Raw genomic sequence first — 26,787 nt, 5'->3', positions numbered from 1 at the left:
GAGAGAGTGTGGCAGATATGATACGCGAGTTGGGATGGAAGTCATAAAGGCAAAGACGTTTTTCGTCGCGGCGAGATCTATTTACGAAATTTCAGTCACCAACTTTCTCTTCCGAATGCGAAAATATTTTGTTGAGCCCAACCTACATAGGTAGGAATGATCATCAAAATAAAATAAGAGAAATCAGAGCTCGAACAGAAAGGTTTAGGTGCTCGTTTTTCCCGCGCGCTGTTCGGGAGTGGAATGGTAGAGAGATAGTATTATTGTGGTTCGATGAACCCTCTGCCAAGCACTTAAATGTGAATTGCAGAGTAATCATGTAGATGTAGATGTAGAACGAATCGATATCCAGACAACCTTCAAACCGATCATGGTGGGGAGTTTTACAATGAACATTTCAAAACTGTGATGGAGCGGTACGGAATACACCACTACTCAACGTTTACCAACCTGAAAGCGAGTATTTTGGAGCGTCTGAACAGAACAGTGAAAGCTCAAATGTGGAGGCGATTTAATCTTCGTGGTTTGTAAAAGTGGACCACAGATAATAGCAAGGTATAATACAATACAAAAGAGCCCGACTGATGTCCATGACAATTCACTCATGGAGTCGGTATATTTCCGCTTTAAAATGCTGGATCCACGTAAACAAAGGTTTAATGTAGATGACTTGGTATGTATTTCAAAGCACAAGACTGCATTTGAGAAATCGTACTTACGAAAGTGGTCAGCTGAAATATTCACAGTATCCAAAGTGCAGAGAACGAACCCCCGAACATATGTCTTAAAGGATAGCAAGTGCGAAGAAATTGCAGGTTGCTTTCACACAGAGGAATTGCAGAATAGCTCTGTAACAGATATATTCCTCAACTAACGTGTAATAAGACGTCGTGGGAACAGAGCGCTAGTTAAATGGTTGCGATTTCCTTCATCAGAAAACAGCTGGATTGATGCTGACGAATTAGTATATAATAGGATGCGTAGACCTCAATCACCTCAGTAGCATACAATGTTCAAAATGTTCAAATGTGTGTGAAATCTTACGGGACTTAACTAATAAGGTCATCAGTCCCTAAGCTTACACACTACTTAACCTAAATTATCCTAAGGACAAACACACACACACACACACACACATGCTCGAGGGAGGACTCGAACCTCCGCCGGCACCAGCCGGACAGTCCATGACTGCAGCGCCTTAGACCGCTCGACTAATCTCGCCGGCAGCATACAATGCATGATGGAAACATACCATAAGAGGCGGAGGTGGTATTCTCGATAAATTAACAGTTGAATTGCACATTCCGGAATATAATTTCTGCGGACCAGGAACAAAACTTCAGAAACGCTCGGCAAGTGGCGACAGAGATATTAACCTGCTCGACGAAGCCTGCCTGGAGCACGACCTAGCCTACGCTGCAAATAAAGATCTCCGAGCATGTCAGAATTTTCAGCTGATAGAGCCAAGGAAATAAGACGGAAAAAAGATAGTGATATAGGTCAACGTGTGGCTGCATTCGTTGTTGATAAAACCATGGTCCGCAGCTCGTGGTCGTGCGGTAGCGTTCTCGCTTACCGAGCCCGGGTTTCCGGGTTCGATTCCCGGCGGGGTCAGGGATTTTCTCTGCCTCGTGACGACTGGGTGTTGTGTGTTGTCCTTAGGTTAGTTAGATTTAAGTAGTTCTAAGTTCTAGGGGACTGATGACCATAGCTGTTAAGTCCCATGGTGCTCAGAGCCATTTGATAAAACCATGCGTGGTAAAATTAAGTTAGGCTTTAGAGTGATAAAATTCAAACGAATTATGAAAACAGCGTGGTCCGCTTTGGGGAAGAAGAAGAAAAAAATCAGGCGTGCCTGAAAAGCTGCATTCTCATCTCAATGTGTGCAGCTAAGCATGGAATGATTAGTAAGAACAACAACAAGAAGAAGAAGGGTACAATTAAACCACCTCGTGTTCTATCCTTACCCAAGACATCAGGTGGAATTATTCCGTTCCTCGTTCCAGACCCTGCGGCTCTATCAGCAGTAGGCTCGCTCACAGGAGGGGCTGCAGCTGTAACCAAAACAGTCAAGAATGCTCAAAACGCCCAAGTACAGCTAGAGGAGGCAAGAAGGCATAATCGTGTCATGGAAGCTGCAGCCATTAGAAAGGATCTATACTTGAAACAATATAGGAAAGGATGGGCCTCTTCATAAATTAAAAACAAAAATCCCGTTAGCTATTCTACCTGATCGAGCGCTCACGAATAAAGGTCTGCTTAAGGTTGTTAAAGAAAAACTCGACATTCAAGGATTCCGAGGTGTCTTTATACGAGATACATTACCGAAGACCATGTGGCAAACTAATGAATGCGGAATTGTGAATTCAGATGTTGCAGCAGGTCCAGGGCCCATTGGGTCTCACATGTCAAGAAGAGTGCAAATATAGTTTATTATTTTGATTCATTTGGAGATTTACAGCCACCTGAAGAATTGCAACGATACTTCACCAGCAAAAGAGTTTTCTACAATTTTCAGCTATATCAGGGCTTTAACACATACTTGTGTGACTTCTCTGCGTCAAGCTCCTTCTCACATCCATGATGAAACAGCATATAAAACCACACCAAAGATAAATGTATGCTGAACATCCAGGACGGTTGATGTATATAAGAGCCATCATTGGACGTGCCCCCATCAGTTGAGGTTTAGATGTGATGTCGTACACTCTGACGTTAAAAGAACAAGCGTCTATATTACGTGAAAATTACTTTCCGCTGATTGATTTAAGTTCTGGTGATTGAAGTATTGCACTAATTGTTCTGGAGACGTATAACAGCATCCCAAATATCACAAAGGCCAACAATGAATTTCATGTGGAAACTGATGGTCAGAAGGAGATTCTACAAATACAACCTGGTGCCTAGGACATTGATGATTTAAATGAAGTCTTAAAACACTTCGGAAAAAGAATTGAACTACGTGCAAACATCAATATGCTACCTATTGTGGATCAGAATAATCGACTTGTCGACTTTCGGGGTGAAGAAATCATCATACGTCTGCATCTAAGACAAGATGGGGGTAAGGTATAAAGCTAGCACACAGAGCTCACAGTCAATCAGTGTAACACAGAAGCGCAAGGTTTATAACACGCCTTAATTACGAGTTCCTTGTTTCAATTGGTCTCAAGCCGTGTGATGACGTCACTCAACGTAACGCAGTCAGTGGAGTATAATGATCGAATTATGCGTCATGAATTCCACTCACATAAGCCCTACACTTCAACCACATTTAACAAAAAGATGAAATTAGGATTGTTATTCAGCACCAGGACGCTTTAATACTACCTTCTTATATCTGGACTGCGCATTTAAGAAAGCTGACGACGCTGCGGTAACACTCTCGAAGCTGACACGTAATGCTCCAGCATTCCTGTTTCAAGAGATACGTTAAGAACTTAATGAAGTAGAAATCGACTGCACACGTAATGTCGGGCTAGCGTCAACCCTTAACATTTACGTTTCAGCCTCTGATTCGAACATCTTTGAAAATGTTGGGTGGATCAGAGACGCGCCAGATGTCGGATATACTCGATTTACTGCTTGCGTGCCTCTAAAAATGCTTATGGGTTAGTTTGAGGACATGCAACGAATTATTATGAACGTCAAACAGGAACTTATTTTGGTGCGGAGTGCAAGTGATGCCAATTCATACACTCAAGCAGCGGCAGAGGAAGTCGAAATCAAGATTAATAGTGGAGCATCGAAAATGCCCCACATCAGTGTTGCTGACGAGGAACGCTTGAAAATTTTAAAAGTTCTGAATGCCGGCACTTATCTGCAGCTAACTTTCCGATCATGGGAGCTTTTTGAATACCCTGTCTTACCTGCAGCACCAACACATACGTAGGCTATTAAAACATCAGTTCAATTGGAGGCACTATGATTCATCATACTTGCATCTCAAACTCAAAGGCAAGGGACTGTATCAAAAGATTCAGGTTAACTAACGCCAGAGTCTACTTGAATTTGGAATACTATCCAAACGAGAATTTACATCTACAGTGGGACAGCAATGTATACAGTATAGCATTTCACATGTATAAGAGATTCCGTGCATCTTACTACGAAGGCCCTTTAAAGTCAGTACCGCCATTAGACTGTTGTTATTATGAAAAAATTATTACTACGAAGGAGTTGGAAATGAGGGATGTCTACTCAGTCCACAGAATTTCAAGAAGCTGGCACCAATAATCGTCATTCACTGCTCAAAAAAAATGAGACAATTAAATCAGGGCCGGTAGCTGTACCTATTGAATTTGAATCTTCAACAAACTTCCGAGATGACATTGCAGCGTATGCTTTAGTTCTGCATGATCGTGTTGTTAACTAATGTCCACTCATAGGTGTTGTTCAGCGAGTTGTATAAACTAATAGGTGCACAACACAGTTCACGATGTTACCGAAGGGTCTAAGGATAGTAGCTGACGTCCATACAGGTACGAAAAGGGGGTCACTATACTTTCAACTACCTAGTTTCAACTACTTTTCAAGGTCATCCGACTACTCACTTTCCACAACCGAAATACATCCACATGGATCATTGTGTATAGTAAATGTCCAGGAATTTTGGTAGATTAGCGAATAAGACAAGCAAATATTCTAGTACCAAATCTTTATGAACTTTTGCATTTACATTTACCTACAGATAACAATCTTGCCTTATTTTTGTTAGGTTCAAAAAAATGGTTCAAATGGCTCTGAGCACTATGGGACTTAACATCTATGGTCATCAGTCCCCTAGAACTTAGAACTACTTAAACCTAACTAACGACAGCACACAACACTCCACGAGGCAGAGAAAATCCCTGACCCCGCCGGGAATCGAACCCGGGAACCCGGGCGCGGGAAGGGAGAACGCTACCGCACGACCACGGGCTGCGGACTTTTGTTAGGTGCAGCTGTAATAATGTCCAATTTAATTTTTAACCTATAACTTAAATCCACCTCTGAATCATCTATTTCTTTCTCCAGCCAGTAATTTGACAAATACAGACAAGGCATGTTTTCGAACTCCAGTATATATATAATTTTTTCCAGTGAACTACCTCTTTTATGGCTTTAACAATTAGTTCTGCTCCTTGTGGCAGTTCTTCTAGACGAGAGCATTTGGGGACTTTAATTTTTCCTCTTATTTCCTGCATGATACTGTTCTTATAACACTCCTTATTCTCCTGGGTGTAAGTTGCAAGTTCTTCTGCTGCACATTCTTAGGGTATTTCGTAATAGAACTTTAAGTTTATAGCTTTTGCAAACGAATTGCCGTTAAAGGTTATTCCATTGGTTTTAAGCTCTGAAAACGGTTGTTCTGTTGCTAAGTGTATGTCATCGAACCCACCATATTTAGATATAATGTATCCATCCTTTTTAAGCAGCTCTAAGGAGGTATGGAGTTTGATAAATAGATTTTTCCTGTGTCCTTTATCACAGTAAACATGCTCCAGTTCGTCGTTTTCGGCCAGTACTCCAACATATGACCACTTACCACTGCTTTTTACAGTAAACTCTATTATCTTGTACTCCTCAGTCGTAGTTATATTTCTCCACACACTGTGTTTAAAACCGTACGTAAACCTGCCCTGCACATCCGCTATAGCCTCTTCCTTCTCCATTTGCAGCTTATATTCTTCCTTTATAGCAGCTGGCTTCTCTGTATACTCTAGTTTTCTTTTCTTTTCTCCAATGTCTTCCATTTCCAGTTTCCTTTCCGTTCACATAACACATTAACTGTACTTAAATGTGTAATTTCTTTAATGAGCAATGGCTTAAGTCTGTGTGATACATTTACTCTTTTTCTTAGGACTTGTGGAATAACGTTGTTCGTGTCAACCAGTCCCAATTCCGCAGTATCTACAAAAATGGCTAAAATGGCTCTGAGCACTATGGGACTTAACATCTATGAGCATCAGTCCCCTAGAACTTAGAACTACTTAAACCTAACTAACCTAAGGACAGCACAGAACACCCAGTCATCACGAGGCAGAGAAAATCCCTGACCCCGCCGGGAATCGAACCCGGGAACCCGGGCGCGGGAAGCGGGAACGCTACCGCCGACCACGAGCTGCGGACGCAGTATCTGCATCGGACGGTATTGTGGAGAACAGTGTTCTAGACAGAGAAAAATAAGTTTCTCCTGCTTTAACATAACACTTGTGTATATTACTTATATTGTCTTTATTCGAGTCAGAGTTAAGAATCTCCCCATAGTTTACAGGTAGATAATTAAAACTCCATGCAGACAGAACATAGCTAATAAGCTTTTCTCGGTCTGGAGTATCTGGAAGACTTGCTTGTACACCTGACAATTTTCGGATATCTTATTACCCCAGTACACAAACTACAGAACTTTATTAAATCAGCACAACAGTAATTCTGTACGTTATCCGTTAATTGACGTCACATGGAAGCAAGTAGCACAGAGTAAAGTGGAGCACATTGTAAACACTGTTTATTGGTGTCTAACACACGTAAACACTCCTGCACAGGGTCGAATACGCGATCCATTCTATAGCTGTATATTGTAGCCTCCAACCTGGTAATGCCATGCTGCTTAGCCAAGGAAGACCTAAACGTTTCTCGTAGTCTCATATCTGGACATTTTACAAAATCTATAATGTGGTTACCAATATCTTTGTTCACTCCTGGACTTGTGATCTGACATGTTGTTGTTGTTGTGGTCTTCAGTCCTGAGACTGGTTTGATGCAGCTCTCCATCCTGTGCAAGCTTCTTCATCTCCCAGTACCTACTGCAACCTACATCCTTCTGAATCTGCTTAGTGTATTCATCTCTTGGTCTCCCTCTACGATTTTTACCCTCCACGCTGCCCTCCAATGCTAAATTTGTGATCCCTTGATGCCTCAAAACATGTCCTACCAACCGATCCCTTCTTCTAGTCAAGTTGTGCCACAAACTTCTCTTCTCCCCAATCCTATTCAATACCTCCTCATTAGTTACGTGATCTACCCACCTTATCTTCAGCATTCTTCTGTAGCACCACATTTCGAAAGCTTCTATTCTCTTCTTGTCCAAACTGGTTATCGTCCATGTTTCACTTCCATACATGGCTACACTCCATACAAATACTTTCAGAAACGACTTCCTGACACTTAAATCTATACTCGATGTTAACAAATTTCTCTTCTTCAGAAACGATTTCCTTGCCATTGCCAGTCTACATTTTATATCCTCTCTACTTCGACCATCATCAGTTATTTTACTCCCTAAATAGCAAAACTTCTTCACTACTTTAAGTGTCTCATTTCCTAATCTAATCCCCTCAGCATCACCCGATTTAATTTGACTACATTCCATTATCCTCGTTTTGCTTTTGTGATGTTCATCTTATATCCTCCTTTCAAGACACTGTCCATTCCGTTCAACTGCTCTTCCAAGTCCTTTGCTGTCTCTGACAGAATTACAATGTCATCGGCGAACCTCAAAGTTTTTACTTCTTCTCCATGAATTTTAATACCTGCTCCGAATTTTTCTTTTGTTTCCTTTACTGCTTGCTCAATATACAGATTGAATAACATCGGGGAGAGGCTAAAACCCTGTCTCACTCCTTTCCCAACCACTGCTTCCCTTTCATGCCCCTCGACTCTTATAACTGCCATCTGGTTTCTGTCCAAATTGTAAATAGCCTTTCGCTCCCTGTATTTTACCCCTGCCACCTTCAGAATTTGAAAGAGAGTATTCCAGTTAACGTTGTCAAAAGTTTTCTCTAAGTCTACAAATGCTAGAAACGTAGGTTTGCCTTTTCTTAATCTTTCTTCTAAGATAAGTCGTAAGGTTAGTATTGCCTCACGTGTTCCAACATTTCTACGGAATCCAAACTGATCTTCCCCGAGGTCCGCTTCTACCAGTTTTTCCATTCGTCTGTAAAGAATTCGCGTTAGTATTTTGCAGCTGTGACTTATTAAACTGATAGTTCGGTAATTTTCACATCTGTCAACACCTGCTTTCTTTGGTATTGGAATTATTATATTCTTCTTGAAGTCTGTGGGTATTTCGCCTGTCTCATACATCTTGCTCACCAGATGGTAGAGTTTTGTCATGACTGGCTCTCCCATGGCCATTAGTAGTTCTAATGGAATGTTGTATACTCCCGGGGCCTTGTTTCGACTCAGGTCTTTCAGTGCTCCGTCAAACTCTTCACGCAGTATCTTATCTCCCATTTCGTCTTCATCTACATCCTCTTCCATTTCCATAATATTGTCTTCAAGTACATCGCCCTTGTATAAACCCTCTATATACTCCTTCCACCTTTCTGCCTTCCCTTCTTTGCTTAGAACTGGGTTGCCATCTGAGCTCTTGATATTCATACAAGTGGTTCTCTTCTCTCCAAAGGTCTCTTTAATTTTCCTGTAGGCAGTATCTACCTTACCCATAGTGAGACAAGCCTCTACATCCTTACATTTGTCCTCTAGCCATCCCTGCTTAGCCATTTTGCACTTTCTGTCGATCTCATTTTTGAGACGTTTGTATTCCCTTTTGCCTGCTTCATTTACTGCATTTTTATATTTTCTCCTTTCATCAATTAAATTCAATATTTCTTCTGTTACCCAAGGATTTCTATTAGCCCTCGTCTTTTTACCTACTTGATCCTCTGCTGCCTTCACTACTTCATCCCTCAGAGCTACCCATTCTTCTTCTACTGTATTTCTTTCCCCCATTCCTGTCAATTGTTCCCTTATGCTCTCCCTGAAACTCTCTACAACCTCTGGTTCTTTCAGTTTATCCAGGTCCCAACTCCTTAAATTCCCACCTTTTTGCAGTTTCTTCAGTTTCAATCTGCAGTTCATAACCAATAGATTGTGGTCAGAATCCACATCTGCCCCTGGAAATGTCTTACAATTTAAAACCTGGCTCCTAAATCTCTGTCTTACCATTATATAATCTATCTGATACCTATTAGTATCTCCAGGATTCTTCCAGGTATACAACCTTCTTTTATGATTCTTGAACCAAGTGTTAGCTATGATTAAGTTATGCTCTGTGCAAAATTCTACAAGGCGGCTTCCTCTTTCATTTCTTCCCCCCAATCCATATTCACCTACTATGTTTCCTTCTCTCCCTTTTCCTACTGACGAATTCCAGTCACCCATGACTATTAAATTTTCGTCTCCCTTCACTACCTGAATAATTTCTTTTATCTCGTCATACATTTCATCAATTTCTTCATCATCTGCAGAGCTAGTTGGCATATAAACTTGTACTACTGTAGTAGGCATGGGCTTTGTGTCTATCTTGGCCACAATAATGCGTTCACTATGCTGTTTGTAGTAGCTAACCCGCACTCCTATTTTTTTATTCATTATTAAACCTACTCCTGCATTACCCCTATTTGATTTTGTATTTATAACCCTGTAATCACCTGACCAGAAGTCTTGTTCCTCCTGCCACCGAACTTCACTAATTCCCACTATATCTAACTTTAACCTATCCATTTCCCTTTTTAAATTTTCTAACCTACCTGCCCGATTAAGGGATCTGACATTCCACGCTCCGATCCGTAGAATGCCAGTTTTCTTTCTCCTGATAACGACGTCCTCTTGAGTAGTCCCCGCCCGGAGATCCGAATGGGGGACTATTTTACCTCCGGAATATTTTACCCAAGAGGACGCCATCATCATTTAATCATACAGTAAAGCTGCATGTCCTCGGGAAAAATTACGGCTGTAGTTTCCCCTTGCTTTCAGCCGTTCGCAGTACCAGCACAGCAAGGCCGTTTTGGTTAATGTTACAAGGCCAGATCAGTCAATCATCCAGACTGTTGCCCCTGCAACTACTGAAAAGGCTGCTGCCCCTCTTCAGGAACCACATGTTTGTCTGGCCTCTCAACAGATACCCCTCCGTTGTGGTTGCACCTACGGTACGGCCATCTGTATCGCTGAGGCACGCAAGCCTCCCCACCAACGGCAAGGTCCATGGTTCATGGGGGAAGGATCTGACATACAAATTTATTATCAGTTGGAGCTTAACTACGTTAGACAGTCTATTCCAACTGTCTTATTGCTGTCCACAATCACATTACTGTTTCGCTGGTGATCTCCTCCCATGCAGAAGTCCTGGGTTGATATTAAGAAGTCGCACATCTCCATTTTGTTAAAAATTCCGGCGAAGTCTTGCGTTATGTCCAAGTCCAAGAGGTAATAGTCGTCTACACGTAGCTGTTGTAATATTCCAGGAAGCTCCTCCATTAGAACATTCATTTTAACGTCAAATAATTCCAATTTATATGGTATAACCACAGGATTTTTATATTTCCTCGAAATAGTTTCCAGTGCTTCCTTGCCGATTTTCTCCCGTATCCCTCTTGCTGTGACACCGTCGTTCCCGTGTATGAGAAAAGACGGCTTCGCCTTCCATGTCTTGCAGTGACGAAATTGGAGAATTTACTACGTAGATAATAGTTAAATGAGCCTTGTTTAACATTACAGACCGTCCTCTTTCTAATTTTTCTTGACGGTCCACTTGGTCACATATTTTAATCACCATGTTATCGCAAAACGGTTCTGTAATAGGTGTAAGCACTTTTACAGTCATCTCGCTAAGTATTTTACCATTTTGGTGTAATTTATGTTGCCAGTGCCAGTAGCCAAATTATCCAGCTTCTGCTGTAATAACCACAAACCGAAGCGTTCGTCTGTTGGTCTTGTCTTCCTCCCTAATAGCTGAGGGATGCTTAGCACTTTGGAGGCATCCATGTGGACACTTTCAACTACCGCGAAAGACTGATCAGTTGCGGCTGTCAAGCCTTCTTTTATACGCTAAAGATAAAAGATGATTGCACTTCCGGTCACGTGATTTCCGGTCATACACTCTGCTTAACGTCTAGCCCAGTTGCGCTATTTTGTATGCAAAGTGTCCGTGGCAGGGAGCGAGACTGCCCCTTGTAAATACCACAAGAATGTGCAGCAGAAGAACTTGCAGCTTACACCCTGGAGGATGTTGGGTGTTATTACAAGTGTCACGCAGGAAATAACAGGAAAAATTAAAAACTCAGAATGCTCTCGTCTAGAACAACTGCCAGAAGGAGCAGAACTAATTGTTGAAGCCATAAAAGAGGTAATTTATAGCAAAAAAATTAGATATTTACTGGAGTTCGGAAACAAACCTTCTCTGTATTTGTAAATTACTGGCTGGAGAACAAAATAATGATTCAGATGTGGATTTAAGTTTTAAGTTAAAAATTAAATTGGACATTATTAAAGCTACACCTAACAAAAATAAGACAAGAGTTGTTTTCTGTGCGTAAATATAAATACGAAAGTTAATAAAGATTTGGTACTAGAACATTTGCTTGTCTTATTCGCTAATCTACCAAAATTCCTAGAAATTTCCTATATACAATTATTCATGGGCATGTATTTCGGTTGTGGAAAGTGGATAGTCGGATGACCTTGAAAAGTAGTTGAAACTAGGCAGTTGAAAGTACAGTGACCCCTTCTCGTACCTATATGTGGAGGCTGGGGCAGACGTGCAGCTGAGAAAACACGTGACGTCATCCGAGAGCAGAGGTGGGCGTGGTCTGGGGCGGGGCTGGGTGGGGTGGTGGTGATTAATTGATCAATTTAATTAATTTGCGTATCAATTTGATATCAAAATTGCGCTGACGCCGCCAACTCCCTACTGCTGGAGTGCTTAGATATTCCGTGCAGTTGCCAGAAACCACTGTACCAGTGTGGCATACTGAGCACGAGGCCTGGATTCGAATCCCGCTCTTGGTAAAAATTTTCATTTGTTATAGAACTTAGAACTATTTAAACCTAACTAACCTAAGGACATCACACACACCCATGCACGAGGCAGGAATCGAACCTGCGACCGTAGCGGTCGCGCGGTTCCAGACTGTAGCGCCTAGAACCGCTCGGCCACGCCGGCCGGCTCCAACAATCAACTATCTCTCTCGCTTAAAAGACATATTGTATTTATGTCTAACAGGGAGTAGCACATGAGTCAATTTACTATCAGTTTTACGTCATACAATTTTATATATCAGAAAATCCATAAAAATCATATACCAACAAATAAGAAAAAACACATTGTAACAAAGGCTAAATAGAGAACAGGGAATAGCATCTAACCAGAGCAGATAAATACCGAAGAATTCCATAAAATGACCGCAAGGAGGAATGAAGTGTAAAGTATAAATTTAGACAGATGGCAGTAATTTCTTACACGTCTTGAATAAATACTTCGTCATTATCACTGTGTCAAATTTGTCAGTCTCGAGCTTGCGAACATGTGACGTACTTTCGCTCGTTAAACACGTCTTACCAGCTCAGAAAAATATACTTGGAGGTAATACACCGCTAACATCCCTATTTGAGAGGATGTGTTGAGAAGGGAGGGGGAGGGGGAGGAAGAGGGGTCGAATGGCTGATTCTCAAATTCATGAAGCAGGCATAAACTAAGCATACGTATGGCTTGCTATCTAGAAGGAAGGAAGGAGAGAAGGGAAGAGGAGGGGGAGTGGCGTAGTTGGAAGGCGGCATGTAAAAATTAATCGAGAACGACAAATATTAGTGTCTAATCCAAATTTTTCGGGCATGCCTTTCTGAATGGCAAAGATCCTGACGACAGTTAAGATAGAGGATAGGGTATGGGGGTCTGTGTGGGAAGGCGGTCACACCTAAAACATAAGTGCGGAATGTGTTCAGTAATTCCAACCAAACTTGGTATACATAAAACTTACTATCTGGAAAACCGTAGGCTGTGAGACATGCTAACACCCCTAAATTAGGATGAGAAGGGTGTGGTATGGGAAATAACAAAAAATGGCTGATACTAGTGCCACATCAAAATTATTCGGTGTCGTTCGCTGATTGGTGAAAGTCCCAATGACTTTTTACTCTTAGCGACCGAGTAATAGTGGGAATAGGGTGACGTAAAATTAAGCAATCAAGTATCGCTAGGTGCTCGTACGACATCTACGAAAAAAGGCGAAGTGGGAAGTCACACCTTCACGACTATTAGCTTAACAGAACATTAAATCCAATGATCATGGCCGTTTGCCATGTTCACAATCAACGTAAGTCTAATTTATTTTTGTAAAATGTTGCTTATGTATCCTTTTGGTATTCGCTAAGTAAACTGTGATTTTGGAACAGAAGAAGGTATGATCCGTCAAGTACAAATAGACATAAATCACGCCCAGCACGGTCAGGAAAGAGGATGCTACACTCCACGTCTTACAGTTGTTCTGTACACATTTCTCTCTCCATAACAACCGTTCTTTCCAAACCAGCATATGAAACACGAGATTTAGTGTTATCAGTATTCCCTGCTCCGTCCTTTAACGACCAAGAGGAGACGTGATATCCAATCTTTTGATCACATTTGTTGTTTTAGTTTTGTTTCATTAGGCGGAAGCAACCCAAATACACAGAACAAAAATTACAGCCTTTTTCTGAAATTTCGCTAATTACCCCGGAAACGTAAGATTTTCCAAATGTGAATAAAATTTTCCAATGTACAGCATGGTCATTTACCTAGAAATAATTATGCCATTGAAATTTAAAAGTGTTCCAATCAAGAAAATCTTGTCAGTATGTATTTAACAGTTTCTCTGTTACATTGTTACTCAAATACACATCAATAATCAGTAAATGAAAGCAAATTAAATAGAAGTATTATTAAAAACCGGTTATAAGTTAAATATATTCTGAAATAGAAGCTATCACAAACTAACATAAATTGCCGTTTTATAGACAGTTAAAATTGTTAAGGCATTACAGAAACTCACTTCATTTGCGGTATCTTCCGTGGTAGAACACCTTCTTCCGTTTCGAGGTACAGGATGTAGGACGACTAATGAACCATGGCTTAATTGTCCACACTTTATATAACTACACTCCTGGAAATGGAAAAAAGAACACATTGACACCGGTGTGTCAGACCCACCATACTTGCTCCGGACACTGCGAGAGGGCTGTACAAGCAATGATCACACGCACGGCACAGCGGACACACCAGGAACCGCGGTGTTGGCCGTCGAATGGCGCTAGCTGCGCAGCATTTGTGCACCGCCGCCGTCAGTGTCAGCCAGTTTGCCGTGGCATACGGAGCTCCATCGCAGTCTTTAACACTGGTAGCATGCCGCGACAGCGTGGACGTGAACCGTATGTGCAGTAGACGGACTTTGAGCGAGGGCGTATAGTGGGCATGCGGGAGGCCGGGTGGACGTACCGCCGAATTGCTCAACACGTGGGGCGTGAGGTCTCCACAGTACATCGATGTTGTCGCCAGTGGTCGGCGGAAGGTGCAAGTGCCCGTCGACCTGGGACCGGACCGCAGCGACGCACGGATGCACGCCAAGACCGTAGGATCCTACGCAGTGCCGTAGGGGACCGCACCGCCACTTCCCAGCAAATTAGGGACACTGTTGCTCCTGGGGTATCGGCGAGGACCATTCGCAACCGTCTCCATGAAGCTGGGCTACGGTCCCGCACACCGTTAGGCCGTCTTCCGCTCACGCCCCAACATCGTGCAGCCCGCCTCCAGTGGTGTCGCGACAGGCGTGAATGGAGGGACGAATGGAGACGTGTCGTCTTCAGCGATGAGAGTCGCTTCTGCCTTGGTGCCAATGATGGTCGTATGCGTGTTTGGCGCCGTGCAGGTGAGCGCCACAATCAGGACTGCATACGACCGAGGCACACAGGGCCAACACCCGGCATCATGGTGTGGGGAGCGATCTTCAAATGGCTCTGAGCACTATGGGACTTAACATCCATGGTCATCAGTCCCCTAGAACTTAGAACTACTTAAATCGAACTAACCTAAGGACAGCACACAACACCCAGCCATCACGAGGCAGAGAAAATCCCTGACCCCGCCGGGAATCGAACCCGGGAACCCGGGCGTGGGAAGCGCACGACCACGAGATGCGGGCTGGGGAGCGATCTCCTACACTGGCCGTACACCACTGGTGATCGTCGAGGGGACACTGAATAGTGCACGGTACATCCAAACCGTCATCGAACCCATCGTTCTACCATTCCTAGACCGGCAAGGGAACTTGCTGTTCCAACAGGACAATGCACGTCCGCATGTATCCCGTGCCACCCAACGTGCTCTAGAAGGTGTAAGTCAACTACCCTGGCCAGCAAGATCTCCGGATCTGTCCCCCATTGAGCATGTTTGGGACTGGATGAAGCGTCGTCTCACGCGGTCTGCACGTCCAGCACGAACGCTGGTCCAACTGAGGCGCCAGGTGGAAATGGCATGGCAAGCCGTTCCACAGGACTACATCCAGCATCTCTACGATCGTCTCCATGGGAGAATAGCAGCCTGCATTGCTGCGAAAGGTGGATATACACTGTACTAGTGCCGACATTGTGCATGCTCTGTTGCCTGTGTCTATGTGCCTGTGGTTCTGTCAGTGTGATCATGTGATGTATCTGACCCCAGGAATGTGTCAATAAAGTTTCCCCTTCCTGGGACAATGAATTCACGGTGTTCTTATTTCAATTTCCAGGAGTGTAGTTTTAAAAATATACAGCATTTTACTCCTCATAGACATCTGTAACTCAAGAATTAACACTAAATTGCAAATAATTTTAATATATTATGCAGCGTGGCGGACTCCAGTGCGCATTCCTTCACATGATTTCCAAACCTGTCACTAGACTGAAAACCGACCACGAAACATCATTTACTCCTAGGTACACTATCCTCAAGATATAACTCCCTCCCCCACCTTCACAGTTAATCAAGTGCTTGTCAGTATGCTTTTACGCTACCTGTTGAGCTCCTTGTTGTGTTAGTGAAGAAAAGAAAAGATTGAGAAAACAGTTCTGTACCTGAGCTATTAGATAGTTTTGCTAGTTATTGTAAAGTTTTTAACATTTCTGCTACAGAAATAGAATAGTTTTAATACTTCAGTGTTTTAAGGTATTGGTGTAAAGGTATATGGTTAGTCTCATGCTGTTTAGAGCAGATGCATTAAAACGAAATCACTTTCCTGCTTAGGTATTCACTAAGTTGGTTGATCTAGGGTCACGATTGCTTTGCTCCCTGTTTGATTGCATCAGTAAGTTGTATCTTGTGTTTTACAGTGTAATCTTCTCTCTGTTTTAGTTGTATTGGCGAACTGTATCTTTGTGCCGCTGAGCAGAGGCAAAGACGGAGCTGGCTTCCGAACTTTTATGATGATAGTTTAGTTTCAGTATTATGCAAGATTTTAAATTAACGTCTTTTCTGTTACGCTTATTGGTTTCAAGTTTTTTGTAAGTTGATTCAACTCGTGTAGATAATTAAAATTTAAAGATGTTTGCTTTTACTTGTGGAGATTACTAAATTGAAAGTGAAATTTGTTTTAAATTAAACTTTTGTGGCCTGGTACTTTCCCCTCACCCCAAATCCTCCTAGCAGTTTGCAAACGGGACTGCCGACCAAGACTGGTAAAGACTGAGAGGCTGCCGGTGATATCCAAAACAATTATTTTCTTTTTATTTATCTTGCCCACTTATTTACTTGTGCTTCTTTGTCCGATAATTCACTCACTAAATGAAGGTAGAATTACGCCTGTTACTAATTCAAGAGGGATGAAAGTTGGAGCAACCATTTAACTAATTTGTACAATCACTAACTTTCACTTTTAGCAGAGGTCTTTCTGTTTCTTTGGTCACAGAGGCTAGACCACCTAAGCCGCACAGAAACAAAAGAGCCCCATTATGTAAAATTGTCGTTCAGTTATCGTGTAATACTCAGAGCTGCAACGTTCTAGCTAATTTAGAATGTCTGCCATAAGAATCAGTTTAGACTGTTGCCTTTTACAAAATGTCCGTCTTCTACCTGTACGCTGCCTGATATGTCCACCTCCTTCTTCTGAAGCCTGTTTTTGGGGGCTAAAACAGGGGCATATACTTGTACAGAAGTGGCGATGGAAAAAACTGCAATTCTTCTCACCTTTATTGATAAAACCAAAGTGACTAACACAGTCGTCAATTGAGGGGTCTAGTCAGAGAGCGGGCTAAGCCACTTTGAGAAGAGATGGAAATAAATTGGATTTCCTAGAGAATATATTAAGACATTATTTGTAGAATAAAGGGTTACCTTTTTTCTTTTTAATTTATTGTTATGTAAATCATGCAAAAGGAAAAATATAAATTTTGACGTGAACAGCACTGATTATGACCTTCTATGCTATAACTAATACAACAATTAAAACCACAAATTTTTTACAAACATTTCAGTTTTATCCTGGTTGAAATACTGCTTACCGAGTTAAATCATGTTATCAGGCTTGTATATTACCTACAGACAACTCCATATGTCTTATGGAGTATCTTCGCTGTCCATTCTTTCTGTAGATTTCAATTCTTAGTAAACAGTACGAAAAATGGAGATCTTTCGACTTCAGTGCTGCTATAGATCTTCTGTGTGGATAGAGTAGTGATATTTCCTCAAGAAATTTGGTCATATAAGGATCATCAGCCACAGAATCTATCCTGGTTTTGGAGCGACGACTTGACATCTTCTTGAAGAGTTCCAGTCTGTGCAGCTCTACCATGAGAGAATAGGTGTGTTTGAAGAAGGGTATGGCTGGTTTTTATCAAATTTCACAGCACTTATTTTCCTACCGTTAAAGGTAACGCCATTTACTGAAATACCACTCTTTACTATTTTGCTGTTCAGCTGCTGAAAATCCGTGAAAACTTCTACTGCACCCGACAAAACAAAAACAATACTGTGTTTAATGCGTACTATTCTCTCATTGTTTTTTACAACTTCTTACCAATGAACAGGTGAGTAAGTTTGATCTGATTTTCGGATTTTCTTTTTTATTGTGCCAAAATCTCCGTCACTGCGTAAGTAGGTATGTCTAGGAACAAGGAAGTAGTATTGAATGGAGTCATAGGGTCCGTTGACACTGAGAGAATAGTACACATTAAACAATGATTTGTTTTTGTTTTGTCGGGTGCAAGAGTGTGAGAAAAATATCATCTTTCGTTTAAAATGAACGTTTGAGGAATCGCTCAGCACTTTCACGATACTTGATACAATTCCTGCCGCACACTGTGAGGCACACATGATACATGCACATAAAAAAATGGAAATGAGCGTATGACTTCGTTGGCCGAGAAGTAGCATTCGGGGATGTTCTGCCGCCAACTGCAAGTCTTATTTCATTCGATGCCAAATGGGCGACTTGCGGGCCGGTGATGAAGATGAAATGATGACGAGGACAACACAACACCCGGTCCATGAGCCGAGAAAATCTCTAGCCCTCCCGGGAATCGGACCCGGGCCCGCTTGCATGGAAGACGTTACCACCCAGATAAGCAGGCGGACACATGTACGGAATAACTGAATTAGAGTTGCATATGTGGAAACGAAGGTCGTATACCCACAACTGGCTTAGACTGAATAATGTATATGTTGGAATTTTAGGCATCGGCAGTGCTTATTGTAAATCATAGGTGATTACACAATAGCCTTTGTGCATTGTCTCAACGGAGTATGTGCTTTGTCAGCTCGAAATTGATGTCGTCTGACATTCCAAGTAATGTCGTCGTTTGGAGAAGCATTGCACGTATCTGTATGTGGCAACTTGAGGCTCGTATTAAACTCTGCGTTAAAAAATTTTGGCATATGCTTCATATTTTACTGGTAAAACAACTGATTCTAAGCATTCTCTTTCATAGAGGCGGTGCATTTCAGCCAAGAATTTCACTTTGTCTTTCCGTGAGTAATAGCTTCTGCATTTCGGAAACTTTTTAAAATGGTCTCGAACAGTATCCAACGAGGCTTCATTCATTTTGCACTTAACATTGCCGTCTTTTCCACATGCACAGATGTGATGTATTAAGTACATTGGTACTCTCGTCAGTAACTGCATCTTCACCAACACTAAGCATTTTCTTGTCATCTCTAGCTCTTGACACACTTTTCCATGACACTGAAAATACGTCACAAAAAGCTTTTAAACATACTCTGTGCTTTTTTGCAGTTGCTGATTTTACACGACAGGCCAGCCGGTGCTTTCATCTGCTCCTTTTTAGATCATTACGGTTTTTAGCATAGCTCCACCTGAAACCGCTACGCTGAATAAGACACTGAGATACTTGTTCTGAATATTGTTGCTCTGCAGCTTGTAAAACTCCCAAAATTACGAGGTTTTAGAAACTTCATCTAACATTGAATAGCTGTACCAACTGAAGTTAGATCGGTCTGATTTGTTTTTGAAATCATATCCAGGTCCTTGCTTTGCTGCTGCTTTCTTAATGGTTTTATCAATCACATATTCATGTCCACTCTGTCTTTTCCTCTTTACAACTGCTCTTTCCCACTTATCTGGATTACGATTGCTTTTTTACCACCACTTTCGACGTTCTCTGATACACAAGGATCCAGGTTTCTCTCACCATTGTAAAAAAGTGTTTCCAGTAGCACAACAAAACAACTTACATATACGGAAGAATGACATAAAGTGTTTCTTACAATGTAGGGACAAAATGCGAATTATGTTTAATACGTATAAAAAAGAGCTATATAGAAAAACAATTACATTTTGGAACAATATGTTCTTCCCTTACAAATTATAAACCAATCCGCAACACCTCTATGTTGGTAGGTCTGCAGCTCACATAGCAGACAACGTCTGTTAAGTGGATCGCTCCTCCTCTCTCTCAAAACGATCATAAGGACGCATTCAAGAACGTAGAACAATTGCTGCAGAAAGAGTGATAGCTATTACACGTGATTCTAGTTCATAGGATAGACGCAAGAAGGCAATAGAATAATGAAAATAGACAACACTCAATTTTTTAGTTTTTGTGGCATAGCTCGCTCTCTCACTGGATCCTTCAATTCTAATATGGTGAAGATGCAGCTAGGGTTGGTAGTCCACAGTGAATTGCAGCTTTTTTGTTTTCATTTTTTGACCGTAAGTTTTCTGAATGATTTGATGTAATTCGGTACAGATTCCTCTCTAGTGCCATTTTTTTCATCTCATAGTAGCACTTACAATCAATAATTTCAATTATTTGTTAGATTCCAGTCTCCGTCTTTCCCCACAGTTAGTGCTCTCTACGGCTCCCTCTAGTACCATGAAAGTTATTCCCTGATGTCTTAAAATATGTCCTACCACCCTGTCCCTAATTCTAGTCCGTCTCTCCTGCTTATTTCATTCCCCACCGATTCTGCGGATCTCATTTTTGATCGTCTCAGTCCACTTAACTTCCAGGATGCTTCTACTATACTCGGATCAGGTGCCTCGATTGTTCTCTGTTAAGTTTATCCTACGGTCCACAATTCACTTACAAACTGTGCCCTAGACGTACATTGCCAACAATTCCTTCTTCAAATTAAAACCTATGTTGCATACTAGTGGCCTTCTTTGAGCGTGGTACCTTCTTGCTCAACGACTGTTTGCTTCTTACGCCCTCTTTCCTTCGGTCAAAATGCATTATTATGATTCTAAGGTGGAAGATAAAGTGGCCTACGCCGTTGGTGGTGCAGAGAAAGTAGATCCCACGTTGGCAACGAAAGATACGTGTATTACAATAAACTTATTTTTCGGAGGGTAATTACATAACACATAGCCATTCACAATTGCCGCAGTCTTCGAAGTGGAAAGAAATGTAAGTCCGGTGAGCTGTTACCCGTAAAGAATTAAATCATTATCTCTAGAGTCAACATACAGGTTCACAAGAAACTGAATGTTAAGTTAAAAAAAGAAAAACAAGAAACGTTGTGTCAGGCCAAAGCCAATTTGCAGGTAGTCCACACTGTAGAGGCAAAGTCTCGATGTAGCTCGAAGACGACATCTGGCTGCTTCTCGTCGCATTAGAGAAGAAAATTCACAATAGGCAGCCTGGCGTAGAATGACAGGTCGCGGGATAAGTAAAGGAGAGCTTCTGACTGCGTTTTATTGGCAGGACACTTAGAAAATGTAACAGATCTACTAAGGAGACTGCCTACACTACGCTTGTCCGTCCACTTTTAGAATACTGCTGGGCAATGAGGGGTCCTTACAAGATAGGACTGACGGAGTATATCGAAAATGTTCAAAGAAGGGCAGCACGTTTTGTATTATCGCGAAATATGGGAGAGAGTGTCACTGAAATGATACACGATTTGGGCTGTACATCATTAAAAGAAATTCGTATTTCGTTGCGACGGAATCTTTTCACGAAATTCCAATCTCAACTTTCTCCTCCGAATGAGAAAATGTTTTTTTGACATCGACTTACATAGGGAGAAACGATCACCACGATAAAATAAGGGAAATCAGGCCTAGTACGGAAAGATGTAGATGTTCGTTCTTTCCGCGCGCTATACGAGATTGGAATAATAGAGAATTGTGAAGGTGGTTCGATGAACCCTCTGCCAAGCACTTAAATGTGATTTGCGGAGTATCGATGTAGATGTAGATGATTGATGAACCACGGCAGCAGTCGGCGTAATTGCCCAGAAAGTTCGTCCGTGGAGAAATAATTCGCCGTAGCCGTGCACCGGCCTAAATAGTGCTGATGTACTAGACTACGACGGGACCTATTTTCGATCACGTGACCCTGCGGAAGCTGGTAGATCCACGCTGACTGCATCCTGTTCTAGCGATACCATTACCGCCCCTGCCCGTGTGGCATGCGTTCGAAATTGCATTGGTTGTGTCCATCGATGTAGCCCCTACGACATGTGGCTTAGCACACCCGCAGTACAGTGCTGTTACGCTGGAGGGCTATGAGCCCCGACTTAGCAGCAGAATTCTCTCATTCAATATCCTAAATGGTCCCCAATTTTGATGTTAAGTTTATAGCTAATTTCATTTCTACTATTTTTTTCGTTTTCCTGTGGTCATTAGACAGTCCGTTCCACTCAACAGTTCCTGCAATTCTTCCTCACATTCACTGATGTTACAATGATTAATAAAGGAAACAAATTTCCTGAATTATTTTGAGATCATTGTGAGTATCCTGTCAAAAAATCGACGTATATCACTTAATACGTACATTACTTTATTTATTACTTCGCCGCGGCTACTGACATCGTCAGATCAAAGCTTGAACGTATAGAACAACGTTCACTGTCGGTATCAATTAAACTATGGTTTTATTGATACTGACACTGAATCGTATTTTCAGTTCTAAGTTTTGATCTGATGAAGACAATAATGTCATCATCGAATCTTATCATTGATTTCCTTTCGCCTTGAATTTTACTCCCTCTTCTAATCTTCCTATTAGATTGGTTCGCCATTGTTTTTTCGGTATATATATCGAACAATAGTGGAGAAAGATTGCATCCCTGCCTTACACTCGTTTGAATCAAGCTCTTCTGTGTTGGTCTTCCAGTTTTATTGTTCCCTCTTTGTTCTTGAACATATCGTACTGTATATTACCATTCTTTCCCTACACACTATACCTATTATTCTGCGAATGCGAAACATCTTGCACTATTTCACTTCGTCAGAATGTTTTATAGGTCATGGTTCAAGTCGAAAACTATGGTGCATAAGCTATTAAGCTGGTTCTCGATTTTATCTACCTTTTTTATCTTCGGTATTGTTTGGATGACATTACTCCGAAAGTCCGTTGGTATTCCAACAGTCACATGGATTCTACTCACTAACTTGTATAATCTTGCCACTTTTTCCAATGATGTTATCCATTCTTTGATTGCAAGTCTTCCTAATCTCTGTCAAACTCTGCTCCTAATACTGGATGCTTTAAGTCTTTCAAACACATAACCATCTTCTACCACGTAATTTACTCTCCCTCGTATATGCGTTCATCGTACTCCATCCATCTCTCTTCTGCGATTTACAATTGAATCCGTTTTCCTCTCTTAATATTTGAGTCCTTGATTTTAATATCACGGAAAAAAGTTTTGTCTTTTCTACATCCTGAATCTGTCATTCCGGCTAGCATTTCATATTCTTTTCCTTCACATTTTTCTTGCTGCCATTTGACTTAAGCTTCACTGCGCTTGTTACTGTTTTCATTCCTATGTAATTTATATTATTGTATTTCTTTCTTTTACTGAACATTTTGAAGTTTTCACTTTAGTCGATCAATGAAGTATTCCTTCTACTATTATGCCTTCTTACCAAGTTCCTTGAGAGTTATCCTTGTGCCATTTTTATTCTGTGAAACTTGCGTGACTGTCTTTTGTAGGGTTTTCCATTCCTCTTCAGCTGAACTGCCTACTGTAGAATTCAGTATCGCAGTACCTAAAGCCTCAGAGACCTTCACACGCACACTTCTTTATCACGCTTCCTTAGACACTGATTACTTCTTACGTCTCTCTTAAACTTCAACCTACTATTCATCGTTACTAATTTACGATATGAATTTATATATGCTTCTGAATATACCTTATAATCAATATCTGATTTCGAAATCTCTGTCTCCCCATAACGCAATTTATCTGGTATCTTCCCGTGTCTCTAGGCCATAGCAACTCCTCTTGTGATTCTTTAACAATGTATCTGCTATTAGTAACTATGGCAGAACTCTAGAAATCTTCCTCCTCCTTTGATCCTAGTATCAAAACCATGTTCTGCCGTAAATTTGTTTTCTATTTCTTTACCTACTACTGGGTTCCAGTTCCTCTTGTTTAATAAATTTCATCTCCCTTACATATTGAATCACTCGTTCAATATTATCGCATACTCCCCCACTGTTTTCATTAACGTCGGCAAGTAAACCTCAGTTATTGTTAACGAGAGTTAGTTTGCTGTCAGTTCTGAAGAGAATAATTCTGTCGTTGACCAGCTCACAGTAACTCATTCTTTACCCTACTTTTCCACTCATGACGAATCCTGCTCCGGTTATACCATTTGTGTCTGACCAGATCTTGATCTTCTTACTTTTCACTTCCCTGTCTCCTACTACATCAAGAGTGATCTTTTTCACTTCCTTTTTTAGATTTACTAGCTTTTCTTTTGATTTAGACTTCTGACACTCCACGCACTCTCACTGGTTATTCAATATTTCTCTCATGGTTACTTCCTCTTGGCACTCCGCTCTTGGAGAGCCAAATAAAGAACTAAACGGAAATCTTTTGGCACTGAAATAAACAGCATGATACTTTCAAATTATGGAGCAATTTCGTTTGGTTAAAAATTATTTGTTTTTAACACAGCGGTTCCCTTTGCGCCCTGCATTCTCATGGCATCTATCTTCGCTGATTCTTCCACCTTTAAGAGCAGTTTCCCACAATATGGGCAGTAGAATCCCATGAATCTTTGCTCCTCTGCCCTCTTCTGACAAAGCAGAACAAGAGTGCCAATGTTGATGATTTGTATTCAAAATCGAAAGGGTTGGAATAGAACCCAGAACTCAAGACCTTTTGATTGGAGTCAATGACGCTTCTCCTACATCACCAATGCCTATGCTTCCGGCAGCTGCCGCGGAGAAATTGATCTTGGAGACTGCTTGGTGAAAAGTACAGGATGACAATTATTGAACTATATGAAAAAAATTAGTTAAAAACAACGGCATGCACACACTTTATTCAAAATGTAAAAGTCACTACAGATATTCGGATTCAGGTTATGACTAGTTCGATATTCCTTCAATCATTGGCGACGATGTGGCGCAGTGGAATAGCGAAATTCTGCATGACCCGCTGAAGTGGCAGAACATCGGTGCTGTCGATGACCTCCTGAATGGCTGTTTTCAGCTCAGCAATGCTTTTGGGGTTACTGTCTTTAATATAGCACCATCAATTCAGAGATGACTAGTTGTATTAAATGGAATTCAGGCAATTGCGGACAAATTAAATAATTAACTCACTTCAGAGAAAGCTAGATGGGAACAGAGAATAGTTTCAGTCAAAGCACCTTCCAACTTAGTTTAGTTTACCTGCAATAAACAGGGACTTTTCAGACCGGGCCTAAATATTCAATCTCGAAAATGTACCATTTAAATCAGAATGATGCTCCGCACTCCTCAGGTGTCGACGGATGCCATGAAAATTGAATAGCCTGTTCTTTACTCTCAGCAGGCATTTGACTTTCCTGCATTTGGTTCTCAAGAAGCGTCAGCTGTCTGGAACCATTAGGTCATGTCCTTTGCCTTCATGCTGACAGTCTGTTACGTGGTGTTGTCAATGTGCAGACTGCCTTTGAAAACAAATTCTCACAAGGCACTGATGTCACTGAAATTGTCAGGTAGTAGGAGTCTATTTTATACAACCGAGGGAATAAAACTTTCGTTTGTCTCCATTGCTCTAAAGCATTAACTCACAGTTGAGGCAAAGGCCTTTCCAAATAAAGATTCATTCTAGTTTTTATACCATAATTTTTGAAACATTAATATCTCAGAAATACGCCACTCTTCCTTCCATATCGTCATGTATTTATATTGACAAATATCTAACACTCCATTCACTTTGTTATTATCTTGTTAAGCAAATAATTTTAAATTGCTGTTACAGTGGAGTTTTCTCTTAAAAGCTTTCTGCCCTTTAAAATATTTTCCGAGGACTTCAAATTTTTGAAACAGATATTCGAGTCACTTCATTACTTACCGCCAAACTTCACATTTGGTAGGCGCCACTTCGTCTGCTGAATCAGGAAATGGTGCTCTTACAGTGTTTTAAGCAACAACAACAAAAACAAACTGGTAAATTGAATCATGAAAATTCGGGAATTCCAGGAGAAAGAACTGCGAACGAAACGTTACCAAGGTTGGCGAGGAATCGTACACTCGTACATCTACATCTACATCTACATGGTTACTCTGCAGTTCACACTTAAGTGCCTGCAGAGGGTTCATCGAACCATTTTCATACTACTTCTCTACCATTCCACTCTCGAATGGCGCGTACGAAAAAGGAACACCTAAATCCTTACGTTCGAGCTCTGATTTCTCTTATTTTATTATGATGATCATTTTTCCCTACGTTGATGGGTGTCAACAAAATATTTTCGCATTCGGAAGAGAAAGTTGGTGATTTAAATTACGTAAATAGATCACGCCGCAAAGTAAACCGCCTTTGTTTCAGTAACTGCCACCCCAGTTCGCGTATCATATCGGTGACACTCTCGCCCCTATTGCGCGATAAAACGAAAGGAGCTACCCTTCTTTGCACTTTTTCGATATCCTCCGTCAATCCTACCTGGTAAGGATCCCACACCGCTCAGCAATATTCCAGCAAAAGACCCACAAGTGTAATGTAGGCTGTCTCTTTAGTGGGTTTGTCGCATCTTCTAAGTGTTCTGCCAACAAAGCGCCGTCTTTGTTTCGCCTTCACCACAATATGATCTATGTGGTCTTTCCAATTTAAGTTGCTCATAACTGTAATTTCTAGGTATTTAGTCAAACTGACAGCCCTTAGATTTGTGCGATTTATCGTATACCCAAAATTTAACGGGTTTCTTTTAGTACCCATGTGGATGACCTCTCACTTTTCTTTGTTTAGTGCCAATTGCCACTTTTCGCACCATACAGAAATTCTCTCTAGATCATTTTGTAATTGTAATTGATCGTCTGATGATTTTACTAGACGGTAAATTACAGCGTCATCTGCAAACAATCTAAGGGGGCTGCTCAGATTATCATCTAGATCGTTAATGTAAATCAGGAACAGCAGAGGGCCTATGACACTACCTTGCGGAACGTCCGATACTACTTCTGTTCTACTCGATGATTTACCGTCCATCACTACGAACTGTGACCTCTCTGAGAGGAAATCACGAATCCAGTCACACAACTAAGACGATACTTCATATTCACGCAATTTGATTAATAGTCGCTTGTGAGGAACGGTATCAAAAGCATTCTGGAAAT

Source organism: Schistocerca nitens, chromosome 7 (genome assembly GCF_023898315.1).
Source record: "Schistocerca nitens isolate TAMUIC-IGC-003100 chromosome 7, iqSchNite1.1, whole genome shotgun sequence".
Lineage (NCBI taxonomy): Eukaryota > Metazoa > Arthropoda > Insecta > Orthoptera > Acrididae > Schistocerca > Schistocerca nitens.
The sequence above is the reverse complement of the archived record's forward strand: the minus strand, read 5'-3'. Positions refer to the sequence as shown.